Raw genomic sequence first — 17,550 nt, 5'->3', positions numbered from 1 at the left:
TAAATGAAGACATTCATCAAAACATCGATGTTAATTGCGAAGGTGTTTTGCTTCTTTCATCGTCCATCCACCTCAAGTTCAAAGCGAGGCGGAAAGAATTGTACGTGACACCGGACCTTTAGCCGCATATGGTACGGGTGCTGATTTGCACATTCTGATTGGTCAGTAAGACACCCTCCGTATCTTTAGAACGGTCTCTGTAGATATGGGTCCGTAGCCACTGCCATCATGGAAATACAGAGGGTTTTCATGTGACGTATCGGTCACGTCATTTTGTGTCATTCAGTGTACTCGTATGTTGATTAGTATCTGGGATTGAGAGAGGGTGTGCTTTAGGAAACAAAGTATGTGCAGGGAAGGTGGGCTGTGCTTGTGTAACTCAGGACAGTCATGAATTCTGGGGATGGGAATTCAGAGATTGTTATTTAGGACATAAAATAGGTGCAGGGAAAGTGGGTTGTGCTTGTGTAACTCAGGACAGTCATGAATTTTGGGGATGGAAATTCAGAGATTGTTATTTAGGACACAAAATAGGTGCAGGGAAAGTGGATTGTGCTTGTGTAACAGACTGTCATGAAATTTGGGGATGGGAATTCAGAGGTTTTTATTGAGGAATAAGAGTTTTTCCACTGTTTGTGGACTCAGGCGATTTCTTTTTTTGCTGACAACTTCTCCAGCTTTTGAAAAAACACAAGAGCTCACAGGAATTATACATCGGATGCCACAATTGAAGTTCAGAGATACATGACTGATCCTCCCATGCAAACATCGGAGGATCCTCTGGTGTACTGGAATGACCACAGAAATGTTTACCCACATTTATTTTTGTTGGCTAAACAATATTTATGTGGCCTTTACAACTGCACATGCACCTGTACCCAACTTACAAACTGCTACATTACTACCTTTTAAGTTCCTTGTTTAGTAATAAAGTACTCACCTTATTAGGACTGATCAGCTCAAAGTGTTCCCACATTTGAGAACGGCTTCTCTTCCTGGTTGGCTCCATGTTGATCCAAAAGCAGTGATGATGATGATAACAACAACTCCGACAACAAACCCACATGTTGTTTGTTGTGATGGGTGCCTTTAAGGTGTGTGTTGGCACGCAGAAGCTTCCTGAAGCAAGTCTCGCGTCAACGACTCATCTCGCGATGTCAAGCTATTCATTCAGGACTGAAGCAGTCACTGCTTCTAGGGCTGCAGCTATCGATTATTTTAGTAATCGAGTATCAATTATTCTGGCGATTAATCGGGTAAAAAGTACTTATGCATTTTTAAACATCAATAGTCCAGGGCTCTCCCTAAGCAATGGCACAATGTCATTGCGCCAAAGTGTTAGCATTTTGCTGAAATGGCAATGTGGCTTTCTGTTTTATTTCCTCCAACTTGTAAAATGTAACTTTTTTTTTTTTTTTTTTAAATGCAGGTTGATGGACTGGATCCCTGCATGATTTTTTATTTTTTTTTCCCAATTCAGCAGATGCATTTCAGCTGGAGGTTGAACATGCAGCCTCGCAGTCAGTTTTCTTTTTAAATTATTATTTTATTTAAGTTACCGTGTTTGTGAAGTGTTGTGTGTTGCCCAAAAAAGCAAAAATTAAAAAGTCAAACACTCAGTGTGAGTCTGAGGGAAACACAGAAGAAAGAGTGGACTTCTGCTGTTTGTCAATGTAGCCGGGGACAGAGCTGTGACTCGCCCGGTCTGAGAGCTCCTCACACTGGGCAGAGAGAGACCGCAGCCGGCCACCGGGTCAGAAGTCCCTCCCCATGCAGAGCAGACCGTGTGTTTTTTAAAAATAGACAAACACACTGCTTCGCTTTAAATGCGCCGTAAGTCTATTTCAGATGATCAGTCCGACCGTCTTTCGCTTAAAAGGCTTTATTTTACCCTATGTGTCACGTTGGAAAGCGGTAGCTATCGTTGTTAATTTCATTAGCTGTTATGCTCCAGTCTTCTGTTTTTTTTTTTTTCCCCTGCGGACATTGCAGCGCCACACACAGGCCTGGCATATGTACTACAACGTTAAATGAAGCTTCGAGGCACAGAATTTGCCTCAAACATTTTTTGTAATCGAATTATTTGAGTTACTTGATTAATCGTTTCAGCCTTAACTGCTTCATACGTTCTCGCTTACATCATTTGCTCTGCCGCAAAGCAAGCTTCAAAGCAGTGGTTCAAAGAGAATGCAACTTCGAGTTTGAAGCAAGTATCAGAACTTTGGTGTCAGATTGACAGGTGTAACGATACACAAAAATCACAGTTCGATATGTACCTCGGTTTTGAAGTCACAGTTCGGTTCATTTTCGGTACAGTATGGGAACAAAATGCAAAACCTAAATATGGTTGTTGTTTAAACTAACAGTTTATTGTAACATGTAATATGTCAACTGATGCTGTCAATTGATTTCATCAAAGCTGCACTCCTCATGAGGTGTGAATTCTCTCTCTCAATCTCGTTCACATAAATCCTTAGAAGATTGCCTTGCAGCAGTGAGAAGTTGGATGTCTAGAAACTTCCTACTTTTAAACTCTAAGACTGAAATGATGGTTCTTGGTCCAGTGAGACATCGGCAGCTATTTGACCAGTTAAAAGGAACCCCGACTATAAATAAATGTTTATTCTATATGACTTGTGATATTAGTAACATAACTTTGGGACAAAATTTGCAAAAATAATGTCAACTTTTATGATATTTTAAGTATCTTTATTTCTACGTAGGTCGCCATTGTTGTTTGTAACACAATGCATTCTGGGTAGTGACGTCAAATGGGGGCAAGGGCTTCCCGCATTTATATTACAATTAGCGGCGATCATACACTCAACAAAAATATAAACGCAACACTTTTGGTTTTGTTCCCATTTTGTATGAGATGAACTCAAAGATCTAAAACTTATTCCACATACACAATATCACCATTTCCCTCAAATATTGTTCACAAACCAGTCTAAATCTGTGACAGTGAGCACTTCTCCTTTGCTGAGAAAATCCATCCCACCTCACAGGTGTGCCATACCAAGATGCTGATTAGACACCATGATTAGTGCACAGGTGTGCCTTAGACTGTCCACAATAAAAGGGCACTCTGAAAGGCGCCGTTTTGTTTTATTGGGGGGGGGGGGGTATACCAGTCAGTATCTGGTGTGACCACCATTTGCCTCATGCAGTGCAACACATCTCTTTCGCATAGAGTTGAACAGAACACCTCTCCAATGTGCCAAACGCCAGCAAATGTGAGCATTAGCCCACTCAAGTCGGTTACGACGACGAACTGGAGTCAGGTCGAGACCCCGATGAGGACGACAAGCATGCAGATGAGCTTCCCTGAGACGGTTTCTGACAGTTTGTGCAGAAATTCTTTGGTTATGCAAACCGATTGTTTCAGCAGCTGTCCGAGTGGCTGGTCTCAGACGATCTTGGAGGTGAACATGCTGGATGTGGAGGTCCTGGGCTAGTGTGGTTACACGTGATCTGCGGTTGTGAGGCTGGTTGGATGTACTGCCAAATTCTCTGAAACGCCTTTGGAGATGGCTTATGGTAGAGACATGAACATTCAATACACGAGCAACAGCTCTGGTTGACATTCCTGCTGTCAACATGCCAATTGCACGCTCCCTCAAATCTTGCGACATCTGTGGCATTGTGCTGTGTGATAAAACTGCACCTTTCAGAGTGGCCTTTTATTGTGGGCAGTCTGAGGCACACCTGTGCACTAATCATGGTGTCTAATCAGCATCTTGATATGGCACACCTGTGAGGTGGGATGGATTAGCTCAGCAAAGGAGAAGTGCTCACTGTCACAGATTTAGACTGGTTTGTGAACAATATTTGAGGGAAATGGTGATATTGTGTATGTGGAAAAAGTTTTAGATCTTTGAGTTCATCTCATACAAAATGGGAGCAAAACCAAAAGTGTTGCATTTATATTTTTGTTGAGTATAGCTATAGTAAAGGCTTATATATCTGTGGCGGCGATTAGCAACGATGAGCTCCTCTGTTCAACCTTTTCAGTTCGAACCAGAGCGTGATCTGCAGTGTGAGGAAGAGAACTTAGAAAATACTGTCAGAAATGAACTTCAGCGCTGAGTTGGTCATTGTAGGTGGTGTCTGTGTGGGGGCTGCTTTCCGATGGCGACAGAGAAAGAGAGCGTCTGCTGTAAAGAGCTAAAGTTCATTTCTGCTACTGCCCATGGTACTTATCTGACTCATATTACCCAAAAATGATTCATATATCAATTAAGGGATTGGATATTATATAATTGTAATGAGCTGCATCCCAATTTTTCAGATCTGCCTTGTATCAGATCGCATCAAAGCTTTGATGCTGTGTGCATCAACCCTGATGTGTTATGGGCGGCCTTGGTTGGCCTACATGACCGGTTTAGTTTAGGGCTTCCCCACAGAGGCCAGGTCACCAACAGGCAAGTACCGTATTTTCCGGACTATAGAGCGCACCTCAGTATAAGCCGCACCCACAAAGTTAAAAAAAAAAAAATGGAACTGTACATATATAAGCTGCACCGGGCTAAAAGCCACTGATATCTACTGAACTGATTACGTAGTTTAACTGAACATAACTGAACTGATTACGTAGTTTTAACTGAACATAACTGAACTGATTACTGTCCAAACGGTGATTGTAGCATAAAAGTGCTGATCAAACAGAACAGAAAAATGACTGACTGGTTTATTCATCGTCCTCCTCCACACTGAAACCACTGAAGTCATCTTCTTCAGTGTCGGAGTTGAACAGCCTCAGAAGAGCTTCGTCACGTACCTTTTCTGTGTCGATATCAGTGTTGCTCTCCGGGGTGAAGCTGGCTCTGAAGCTGTGGTGCCGTCTTCACGCAGCAGTCCAGCCTTTCAGAACCCATTGGTGATGGTAGATTCCTTCACGCTGTTAGGATCCACTGACAGACATCAGAAAATGATGCCCTTCGCATGCGGCCAGTTTTTGTGAAGGATTTATCGTCGCAAGTCATCCAAGCCTCCCATTCACCACGGAGTGCTGCTTTAAACGCTCGATTCTCACTGATGTCCAGGGGTTGCAAAAACTTTGTTGTACCTCCAGGAATCACAGCAGGAATCGAGTTGGTTCTCTTGATGACTGCTTTCACTGAATCTGTGATGTGGGCCCTCATACTGTCCAAAACAAGCAGCGCTTTTTTCCGGTGAAAAAATCCTCCTGGGCGCTTTCCGTAGCACTCCGTTAACCAGTCCTTCATTAGACTTTCTAGCATCCATCCTTTCTGGTTGACTTTAACCACAATGTCCTTCGGGAGTTGGTCTTTCGGCAGAGTTTTGCGCTTAAAAATTACCATCGGGGGAAGCTTCTTTCCAGATGCGGTGCAGCCCAGGACACAGGTGAAATGTGTCCCCTTGTGTCCAGTGGTTTTCACCATAATGGATGATGCACCTGTCTTGTTTACAGTCCTGGTCAGAGGCAGATCAAATGTCAATGGCACTTCATCCATATTTATAATGTTGTCTGGTCCTATGGCGTTCTCCGCGATCTTTGCTTCAACAAACGGTCAGAAATTTGCAACTTTTTCCTGGTAGTCCGGGGGGAGTTGCTGACAGAGAGTTGTCCGCGCCCTGATGGACAGGCTCTTTCTTCTCATGAATCTGAAACACCAGGACGGTCCTCCGTTAAAATGGTCAATATTCATTTCGCGGGCGATTGATTTGGCTTTCAGCCGGATTTGCACAGTGGATACACCTCGGCCACCTGCTCTCTGAGTGTTAACCCAGTCCTCAAGAACATTTTCAAGTTCAGGCCACCTGCTTTTATGTCCTCTGAAAGCCTTTCTAGTCTTTTGGCATTGAATGAGTTCTTCCCGCTGCCGTCTCCAGCGCCAAACCATAGATTCATTCACGCCAAGCTTACGTGCAGCAGCTCTATTTCCTTCCTTTACTGCCAGATCGATGGCCTTCAACTTAAATGCGGCATCATATGAACTTCTTCGTGTGGTTTCCATGATGAGGGAGTGTGGGTTTGAAAAAAACCGTCGTGCATGTGCTAAATGAAAATTAGCGCTTTCTTCTTTGATTTCCAACTTTGACTTCCCACCTCTCGCTTTTTTTTTTTACTTTCTGCTAAAGCGCCCCCTGGCGGGTGAAGAAAAAAACCACAGAAAAACCGCACCTCAATATAAGCCGCATGTTTCAAAGTGTGGGGAAAAAATTAGCGGCTTATAGTCCGGAAAATATGGTAATATGTTTACTTAAGCGGAACATACATAGATGTTGCAAAAAGCACCACGTTATTTTAAAAGTTATACAATTTAAGGCTGGACTCTTGTTCCTTTATAATATAAAGGAACAAGCGTTTTATAAGTTATAATGTTTATAACTTCTGCCCTGTAACTTTTGTGCCTTTCCACAATACGCCAATTTGCACCACCTTGTGGTCAGTTGTCATTACAGCACTGTGACAGTAATCCAAATTTTCAGTGAATTAATTTTTAAATGTGGTTCTTTAATTAGGTCCTACAGATATGCAGCATATCGGCAGTTCACATGGTGGATGCATGGCTGGCTGGGAAGAAGAGTCCGCAGAGTCATTCCTTCATGTGCTGTGACAAAAATCAGACAAACTTACCCGGAACCAAGCGAACTCTACACGGGGTTTCAGCCTGTAAATATGGACCATTCAGAAGTAGATGAGGCATGGACAGTTTTTTTATGACATGTAAAGCTGTTTGAATCAAATTTATATCACAACATAAATTATATCCAAATTATAAACATATCCATGTAATTAACAATATTGGATGTTTTAACTTCAGTAAATGAAAACATAGTAAAAAGAAGTAAGATAAACATTTACATCAAACATTTTCCACCTTCAAGATATATTTACAAGATAACAGCAAATATTAAAGCTGTGAAGATACTTATGAAATGTAACTTGTAGGTGCAGTACACCCTGAACTATAAACAAAGACTAATGTAACAATAGTATTCTAAATATGCAATGAGCTCTCTGGTCAATTTGTCTTATATAACTGAAGTTAAATTAATTCAAAAAGAACTCGAAAAGCCAATTTAAAAGCCAATTTTACTTGAAATTTGCTTTTTTTGTTGTTTTAAGTGAAAAATACTTGCTCCACTAGTGGATATTACTCAAAATAACTCATGCTTGTGTAAAACATCTTTAAATTGAGTCATTCTATCTTATAAAGACATTGCTTATTTCTAGTATTTTTTTCATTATTCCAATATTAGACCTGGTCCAGCCCGCTTTTAGTCCAGGATCAGTTCAGTTATTGACCCACTGAATGAGATGGGGAAATGTTTGTATATTTTCACGTTGATGTGTGCTTCTTGTATTAACCCTGTGTATGCCAAAACACTTAACCAAAGTTAAGGTAAAGGGCTGATTCACGCCGTCACTGATATAAACGCTTGTTTCAGTTTTTATCCATAATCCAGCACACACATGAATCGTAGTGACAAGACATTAACACGCTTTGAAGAGACAAATACGCACATTATGCACAGAGAACTGAATGCATTAACAGGGAATTTAAGTGTGGCATTAACTGTTAATGATGCTGACTGTCAGTTAAAGAAAAATCACAAAACGTGGAGCCCTAGTAACCCACGCTTCCACATGTGGGTGAAAAAGGACCTTGGATGAACATCTGATAAACATATGTCTGGTGACCCCTTTAACTACGACAGCAGTAGAACCATAGAGACATTTAATGTACCGGTACAAATACAACCCCTGGCAAAAATTATGGAATCACCGGCCTCGGAGGATGTTCATTCAGTTGTTTAATATTGTAGAAAAAAAGCAGATCACAGACATGAGGCAAAACTAAAGTCATTTCAAATTGCAACTTTCTGGCTTTAAGAAACACTATAAGAAATCAAGAAAAAAAGATTGTGGCCGTCAGTAACGGTTACTTTTTTAGACCAAGCAGAGGAAAAAAATATGGACTCACTCAATTCTGAGGAATAAATTATGGAAACACCCTGTAAATTTTCATCCCCAAAACTAACACCTACATCATATCAGATCTGCTTGTTAGACTGCATCTAAAAAGGAGTGATCACACCTTGGAGAGCTGTTGCACCAAGTGGACTGACATGAATCATGGCTCCAACACGAGAGATGTCAATTGAAACGGGTCAGTGATTCCATAATTTTTGCCAGGGACTGAACACGACATGAATTTGTCTACTTGTAACGTGAAAACTGATGTGTCTGCAAGATAATTTGAGTTCTGGATAGTCTTTCACGTGGAGCCATAATGTGTGCAGAGTTTTCTGTGGGCCCTGTGTCCCTTGTATTGCTGACAGATGAGAGAACATCAGCCATCATAGCTCTCATGTAGCTGTAGTCCTTCCCAACAGCCACTGGTCTTCATCTGAAGGTCTTGTGAACTTTGCTCCAAGAGATTTTATATTTTGGTTCACCAACACTTTTGCCGTCCTGATAAACAGCCTGTTCCAACACATAAAGAGTTTTTGTCACACCATGCTCACAATAAAGCTTCTAATCTTAAAGAGAAGACGGATTATTAACAGTTGATGAGACAATTATTTAGATAATGGCAACAATGTTGCTTTAGACTCAAAAAGACTAACTGAATCAGAGTACCTTGGACCATTTTCTTTTTTTTCCAATGTGCCAAAATGTTGTACCTGAATCTTTAAAGAGCACCAGCTAATTAGTTAAAAGTTGTTTGAAGCCTAAAAGTTTAGAAGGATTAGAACCTTTGTCATGGGAACAATCTAAATAATGGAGTATAAGTGATATGTCACAAATTCTCACTCATCATATTGTTAGTTTGTGACTTAAATAACTTTCACTCGAATCTGCCTAGATTGCAACAAAAAAATAATGATATTGACAAGTTTATGTACCTGCTCCCTGTTGACATTGTTGTTATGATCCAGAGCAGCCAGCATGGAAGCATGGACCATCGCATCAAAACCAAAGTGTGTTCTCTTTGGAAGGTACTTCAAGTACATGGAGTGGTACACCTACATTTGAAAGAAAAAAAAAAAAAAGAAAAAAATTAAACTTGTGAATTACACAATCCAGCCAGATTTTTTTATACAATACAAGCAATTCAAAACACATAAATACCTCTAATGTTGTTGTGTGGATGCACTTTGTGAGATGGTCCAGGTCTTTCAGTAGCCGCTTGTTGGTTACGATTCTCACCAGTGCATTGTGGGATTCAGTCCCAGGCTTCAACCAGAGCTTTCTCCTCTGACTCTCTTCATCCAGGGGCTCATGGTCACAGCAGTGATAGTGCCTGTTTCTTGGCCAGTTGTGTCTGTTGGTCACATGGTGTTTGACTGACACCCATTTCTCTTTTAGCAGTACAGCATTCTCCTCACAAGTCTGGGCGCTCCACCAAAGATGGTTAATAACAGATGGAATCCATGCTCCAAGGTCCTCACATCCCTTTCTTCTTGCCTCAGCTGTCAATTTCTTGCACACTCCTTTAGCCACATGCCACGGGTCAAACTGATGGACTTTCTCAGGATTATTTACTCTCATCTCTTTTACAATTTGAGGATGCCTGTCCATGGAGATGGTTGAGACTTGCACTCCATTTTCTTCAATGACTTTGAGAGCTTCTTTAAAACCATACAGTTCCATTGCATTTGAGTTTGAAACTTGGGTGACACTCACAACTTTGAAGTCCATAACTTTACTGCTGTGTGCATCTAAAAACGTGTATGTGCAGTATTTGGCACAGTATCCGGGTGAATCACACCTGCCGTCTCCACAGAGCACCACTTCTTGGGACTTCACATCGGTTAGCACTGCATTCTGCTCATTTATCCAGGATTTTTTAATAGTAGGAAACACAAACCTTTTCCTCAGCATTGTGTACGAGTCCTCACTTATTGTTTTTAGGTTCATATTACTACAAAATCGTTTGAATTTGGCAAAATGAATGCCACTGAAAAAAACAGACGCAGTCAGGAGGAGGTTCCCGGCACCTTTGGTCCCACTCAGGGTTGGCTGGGCCTGCCAGAGATAACTGCAACTATTGGCACGTGAGCTTAAGAGTCAGCTGGGATCCTTCATTCTGTCGTTCAGTCATGTCTTCTTGGGCAAGGAGAGCACCGCACTTCACACAACGCACCAGAAGTTGTTTAAGCTGCTCTTCAAAAACAAGAAAAACTCTAGCGTGTGTATCTGTGATGGATGAAGTCTGAGATTCGGTTAACTGTGACAAATCAGATGAACTAGCAGTATAATCAGCATCAAACTGACTGCACTCAGGCTGACTTTCACTTGAATCTTCAGGTGTTTGAGTAAACAGATCTGAGTTACGATCACTATCATCCTCCAAGCCGCTGTCACGTTTCCCCACATAGTTGTGATCCGTGAGAGGCGAGTAAACATTAGGTTGCCACTGTACTGCTACATCCGACATTTGTAGTGTTGTCTGGGTGGATGCATCTGTCATAAAAGGTGAACACTGCACACTTACGGATGTGGCGCTACTGGACTGGTACACAGTGTTATTAGAATCTTCCAGGGCTAACATGGTGTCCAGTGGCTGCGGGTCGACCGTAGCTGTAGCAGTAGCAGTAGCCGTGGGCTGGCGCAGGTACGTCTCTAACGTCTCTCGCCTTTCGCATGTTTTAGTCCTATTTTCACTAGTTACTCGTGGATGATTTTTCTTCTTGTGGGGAAATATGACGGGCACTGCATCTGGTTTAAGACGTCGTTTGTATCCAGAAACACCAACAAGTTCCCTTATTAGCTGAGGCCGATGAAAATCCTCAAATGCATCAGAGTTGAAGTGACGTGAGCACAGCCGCGGGTCTTTCGGCACTTTCCTCATATCAGACGGTGGCGCTGCCCTGTGGCGACCCGGACTCCTGTTGCGGCTGCTGTGTTTTAACTGCTGTATTTTTAAACATTTTAATTGTTGGTTTGTTATTTGTTAGTGTGTGGGGAAAGCACCATGGCGTTATTTATGCACCAAATTTTTATAATTCTGATTTTTTTTTTTTTTTTGGGAATTGCTGTGGATCTGCCAAACTTTTCCGAACGCGGAAGCAGGTGAGCGATCACTCACCTACACCAGAGACGCTCTTTTTTTTTTTTTCCCTGCGATCTGCGGGAATCATGCCTCCAGCTGATCTGCCGGAGACGCTGAGGATACAACAGGCCCGCAGAGCACGTCATCGGAAAAGAGGCGGACGAGGAGGAATACGCCAGCATTTTCGCCGAAGAGGCAACAGACCGCCACTGCCGGGTATGATCCTGTGCAATGCGCGGTCTCTGAGAAATAAGATGGAGGAGCTTCGTACCAATGCCAGAGTAGGCTTTGAGTACCGGGAGTCAGGCCTGCTTGTGATCACAGAGACATGGTTACATGCGGATATTCCAAGCTCCCTTATTGATGTGGAAGGTTTTTCTGTCATTCGAGCGGACCGGAGCGCATCTTCAGGTAAGAGCTGTGGAGGAGGCATCTGTGTGTTCGTCAGTGAAGGCTGGTGCAGGAATTACACCGTCAGGGAGATGGTGTGTAACAAAGATGTGGAACTTCTGTGCCTTTCCGTGAGACCCTTTTATCTTCCGAGGGAGTTTGGTAATATTTTAATTTTTGCTGTTTATGTTCCCCCAAGTGGAAACGCAGCCCGAGCTGCAGCTTAAATTGCACTTTGTTCACCTTCAGTTGCAACGTACGCCTGGTGCTCCTGTTTTTATACTTGGTGATTTTAATAGTTGTAAATTAGAATTGTCCCTCCCTGGATTTGATAAATATGTTGATTGTGCCACTCGGGATGACAAGATTTTGGATAAATGTTATGGCAATATTAAGAACGCCTACAGGGCCAGAGCAAAGCCTCCTTTGTCTAATTCAGATCATAATATAATACATCTGATCCCAACTTATAAGACTGTGTTGAAGAGCAGCAAGTCACAGATCAGGACAGTGCCTGTTTGGTCAAGTGATAACATAGAGGCTTTAAAGGGATCTTTCCTCTGCACAGATTGGGACATTTTTCATACTCTGGACATTGATGAGGCCATGGATACTATAACAGACTACATACAGTTTTGTACTGATTGTGTGGTTACCAGAAAGGATATTATTATGTATCCAAACAACAAGCCTTACGTAACCAAGGAAGTTAAAGACTGTATTAACTGTAAAAAAAAAAAAATGGCTTTTAAGAATCAAGACCGGATGGGGTTAAAAACTGTGCAAAAAGAACTGAACCAGATGCTAAGGCATGCAAGGAAGAGGCACAAGGACAATATTGAGCAGAATTTTGCCTCAATGGACTCTAAAAAAAACTTTGGGATTCAATGAAAGTGGCAGCTAATATGGTAACAAAAAGGAAAAGTTTTGTAACAGATGATGATCAGGAAAAAGCAAATGAGCTCAATGACTTTTATTTGAGATTTGAGACTCAGGATTTTTCTTTGGATCATGTTAACATTTTAAATTCCATTTCATCTATTGATTTGCGCCCCAGGTTAGTAGTTGATCCAGGCAAAATTAAGTTACTTTTTAGTAGGGTTCAGAAAAATAAGTCTGCTGGCCCAGATGGCATCTCAGCTTTTCTTTTAAAGACTTTTGCAGAGGAGCTCACATCAGCCTGGTGCCCAGTTTTCCAGCAGTCTGTGGATCAGCACACAGTTCCTTTACTCTGGAAAAAGTCAATTACTGTTCCAGTACCCAAAAAACCCTGCCCAACGACTAACAATGATTTTAGACCGATGGCTTTAACGTCTGTTGTTATGAAATGTTTGGAAAAATATATGGTGTCTATTTTAAAGTCAGAGATAAATTAAGATCTAGATCCCTTGCAGTTTGCGTATAGGAGAGGGCGGGGTACAGATGATGCCATTAATGGCATCACCCACCTGTCACTAAAACACCTCGAAGACCCAAAGGCTTACGCACGTCTTTTATTTATTGATTTTAGTTCAGCTTTTAACACGTTACAGCCTCATTTACTGATTCAAAAATTAATTCACCTGTCAGTAAATCCTGTAATTATAAAATGGTTTTATTCTTTTTTTAATAGATAGAATTCAAAATGTCAGAGTTAATAACACTATCTCTGATTCTAAAAACATCAGTACTGGCGTACCTCAGGGTTGTGTCAGTTCGCCTGTCCTTTTTACGCTCTATACTAATGATTGCATTAGCCACTTTCATGGAAATCATGTTTTTAAGTTTTCTGATGATACTGCCATCCTCAGTCTGCTTCATAAAGACTCAGATCCATCACTGTACTTTGAGGAGGTGCAGTCTTTTGTCCACTGGTGTGATGCTAACTTTCTTACTATAAATGTAAAGAAAATTAAGGAGATGATAATTGACCCTCGTTCTATTGGTGATCATACCCCTCTGGTAATCCATGATGAAGTCAATCAGGTCAGCTTTTACAGGTATCTAGGCATTTACTTAGATAACCAGTTCAGCTGGGAAACGCATGTCAATAACTTATGCTCTCGTTTACAGCAGAGGTTATATTTTCTGAGCAGACTTAGGGTGTTTGGGGTTGAGCAGAAAATCTTGTTTTTGTTTTATCAGGCTGTTTTGGAAAGCATTATCCGGTATGGGATGTCATCTTGGTACGGTAATCTCTCTGTCCAGTTAAAATCCAGGCTTGCTTGTCTGGTGAAGACTGCTATGAAAGTTGTAGGGAGGACGGGAAACTCTTCCCTGCAGTCCATGTATGAACAGTCTGTTCTCAAAGGAACGCAGCAAGCTTTGTCAGATCCTTCTCACATCCTCTATCCTGAGTATGAACTCCTACCGTCTGGTAGGCGATACAGAGTCCCTCAGTGCAAATTGAATCACTTTAAAAACTCATTTGTGCCTACATCAATTAGTCTTAAATATGGTTCCTGGGATAGGTAGTAGGATTGTGCGTTAATGACATGGTGGCATTGTTATTTTAGTGTTATTTATTCACTGTTAGTATTTCCTTAACCATATGTGGGAGATGGCTGTGCAATAGGGGTATGTGTTTTTAGGGATATGTGCAATATGCATGAATTATTATGGGAGACCGCTGTGTAATACGGGCATGTGTAATTTGGATATGTGTATTAGGGATGTGCAATATGTATGATTGATGTGTGTATTAAGTTATGTAATTTGTATGAGTTATGTAATTATGTCATGGCAGTTTTACTTTTACTTGTGCAGCTCTTGGAGTCTAAGACAAATTTCCCGGAAGGGACAATAAAGTGTATCGTATCGTAACTGCACTCTTCCACAAGCATCCTCCCACTTTTTCCTTAACTTTCTTTCTTTTGGAAAGCAATGAAGGCTTACCTCGCTTTCTTTGTTGCCCTTAGACTGAAAATTGCATCCAAAAGCTGCGCAATGTGGCATTTTATCTCGGTATAAAAACTAGCTAACACTGTTTTCGCTTGCAACCTTTCTACATCATCACCCCCAGAATGCATTGCGCAGGCAGAAACATGGCGGCCGCGTTGTATTTAATTACGTGATAAATAAACGCTATTTTATATCATTCAAGACTTGTTTATGCACTTCTAACTATATATTATAATAGCAGACGTCAGTGTTTCAGTTTTTTGACAAATTTGATGTTATAGTCGGGGTTCCTTTTAACACTCAGCCTAGGTTCGTGTGTCATACATCACACTGACAAAGTGAGGAACCTTGGGGTAATTTTTGATCCTTCGTTGTCCTTTGGCCTCCATATTAGAAATATTAAGAGGACTGCTTTCTTCCACCTGCGAAATATAGTGAAGATTCGTCCCATCCTATCTATGGCTGATGCTGAGACTCTGATTCATGCGTTCATCTCTTCTAGATTGGACTACTGCAATGTTCTATTTTCTGGTTTACCGCAGTCTAACATTAGGGCTCTCCAATTGGTTCAAAATGCTGCAGCCAGACTTTTGACACGAAGCAGAAAGTTCGACCACATTACACGCATTTTGGCATCCCTTCACTGGCTTCCTGTCCCAGTGAGATCAGATTTTAAGGGTCTGCTACTAACCTATAAAATTATTCATGGACTGGCACCTCCCTACCTAGCTGACCTAATTAAACCTTACATACCGGTCTGGGCTTTACGTTTTCAGAGTGCAGGACTACTTTGTGTCCCTAAGGTGAATAAGAAGTCTGTGGGTCACAGAGCTTTCTCTTATTATGCCCCTGTTCTGTGGAATGATCTCCCTGCGTCAATAAAAGTCAGATTCTGTGGAGACTTTCAAGTCCAGACTTAAGACACACTTCTTTTCCCTTTCATATGGCAAGCATACTGGTGCAGTTTTGTTTTACGCTTTTTACTCTTTTAATTCATGTTATTAGTAATTGGAGCGGGCCGCGGCCTCAACTTTACCTAAATTCTGGGTTTTTTAGTGAAGCTTAGGGCTAGCGGCTGCCAGTCACCTTAGTATTTCTTCTGTTTTTCTTGTTGATTAATGCTGACAAATTATACAGTATTTTTTGTCTTTCTGATGCCCGATTATGTTTTTTCTCACAACATGAAGGAAAAAGGCTGATAAAAGAGCACACTGCTTAACCCTCTCGGATCCGAGGGTAATTTTTTGGACAGTTCACTTGCCTGGCATAAGTGTTTTATTATTGCTGTTAACAGCTCTTCCTGCATTCCACAGTCAAGTTTTATGTCTCTTTTTTTCAGGACAACCTTTTCTTTCATAATATATATGCTTTTGTTGTGTTTTATAAATTGTAATAAAGGTTTACAGTCAGAAATAAGAAAGGAAAAAATAAAGCGGAAAATAATTTTCCACACACATTTATTCAAAACACACAGCGAAATATAATAAACAAGTGTTTTGACACTTTATAAAGGTAATTTGAGGTCTTGTGTGAAAGACTGGACAACAAAAAAGTTCAAACAATAAACACAAATGCAGATTTTGAACAATATATACAAAATGGTCTATGCGTTTTGTTTGTCTTCAACTCAAAGCAATTTTGGTTTAAAATCATCAGCAGAAAACTCCCCATCACTATGGCATATCTGTTTGATGACATATTGCTCATCTGTGCAGCTCTATGTAATCTTCTCCCTCCTTTGATTGTCTGAATGAAAACTCTCATTTCACAATGTGTTAAGCTAATTAATTTTTTTTTTATTTTATAGTACCATAGTCTTCTACAGGCTGTACCGGCCTCTGAAAAGCCATACCATGAATATTTAAAAGGGGACTATTGCATTAGGCCATACTCTTTTATTTTCTACTTTACAGGCCAATTTGTAACTGTATGTCACTTTGCAATATTGATTTGTATTTTGTAATATGGTTAAATACATTTTGTACACATGTTTATTTCATAATTATGTTTAAATAAATGTACATTATGCAATACAGGTGTGCCTTGCAATTTCTAAGCTATTATGTTTGGTAACTTTCAAGAAACTCTATACGTTTTGCATGTTCGAGTTCTTTCTTTTTGTGTGTGTCTCTGAAAAAATTCAGTTAAACATAAAATAAAACAGTCTGGCTTAATGGGTTTTAAATAGCTCCAATTGTTCAGGTCAGTTGAACACTTCTTTACAGATAGTAAATAAGTGTAATGAGGAATGACTCAAGTTACAAACCAGTACTGTGGAAATAATTGATTCTTTTTTTTTATTCAACAATGGTAAATTTTTTTTTTTTATTGAACATTTTCATTATTTATACAAACGGTAACAAAACAAACGCATCAAAAAATAAATGAAAACACCAACACAGCACAATTACAAATTATAGCACAAGAGCAAGCATGGGTAATCTACAGCAAATATGAATGAAACAAAGAAATTATCTAAGAATTGTACATCCTCCAAGTTTACAATATTGTCCTTTTAATTTTAAGACAGTCCAATAATTTTTCCCATTTCTTAAAAGCTTGAAATTTTCCAGCAAGGCAATATCTTGTATTCTCCCGATGCCAGCTTCTTGCCATGATTTAAGATTGGGACCAGCCCCCTCTGCCATCAAGTCTGGGTTGTCAACCAGAGTTGTCAATGAAGACAATTTCTTAGTCTGACCAAACATTTTTCTCAGGATGCCCCATGCCCTAATGGTATTAGTAATCAAAAAGTGATCCTTGATCCTTGAAGTGGCAATTCCCTATTTTGTTTATCTAATAAGTTTATGGGACGATAGGGTCAACAAAAATTTTCCTCAATCTCAAGCCATGGCAATTCACATCTTTGAGTAGCCTACAATGAAATAATCTTTGCATGAGTAGAAAGTACATAATTCACAATTTTAGCTAAGCCACAACCACCTAAGTTTTTAGGAAGTTGTACAGTTTCACTCTTAATTTTGGGTTTTCTGGCTGCCCAAATAAAATTTGATATAGCTTTGTTGAACTCAGCTAAATCTTTGGAGTCAAGAAAGACAAATATCATAGACACTGAATGAATTAATTTGGGAAGGATTATCATTTTAATAAGGTTGATTCTTCCCAAGAACGATATGGGAAGCTTCTTCCAACCTGATAATTTATCTTTAATATGACCAATCACAGGAGTAATGTTTACAGAATATAGTTGGCAATTTTTGGGTGTAATACGTATTCCTAAGTACTTTAA

General features: G+C 40.4%; 1 long non-coding RNA gene across 1 annotated transcript; it reads left to right on the top strand.

Annotated features, from left to right (window-relative positions):
* The first annotated feature begins 408 nt into the window (after positions 1–408).
* LOC117530264 lies at positions 409–17,259 on the top strand. The gene is made up of 3 exons (XR_004566273.1): positions 409–600; positions 8,277–8,282; positions 17,249–17,259. It is a non-coding gene; the product is annotated as an uncharacterized LOC117530264 (long non-coding RNA).
* The last annotated feature ends 291 nt before the right edge of the window (positions 17,260–17,550 follow it).

This window comes from Thalassophryne amazonica, chromosome 18 (assembly GCF_902500255.1).
Source record: "Thalassophryne amazonica chromosome 18, fThaAma1.1, whole genome shotgun sequence".
In the NCBI taxonomy this organism is placed as follows: Eukaryota; Metazoa; Chordata; class Actinopteri; order Batrachoidiformes; family Batrachoididae; genus Thalassophryne; species Thalassophryne amazonica.
Note: the sequence above shows the minus strand (reverse complement) of the source record. Positions and strands in the feature narration are given on the sequence as shown.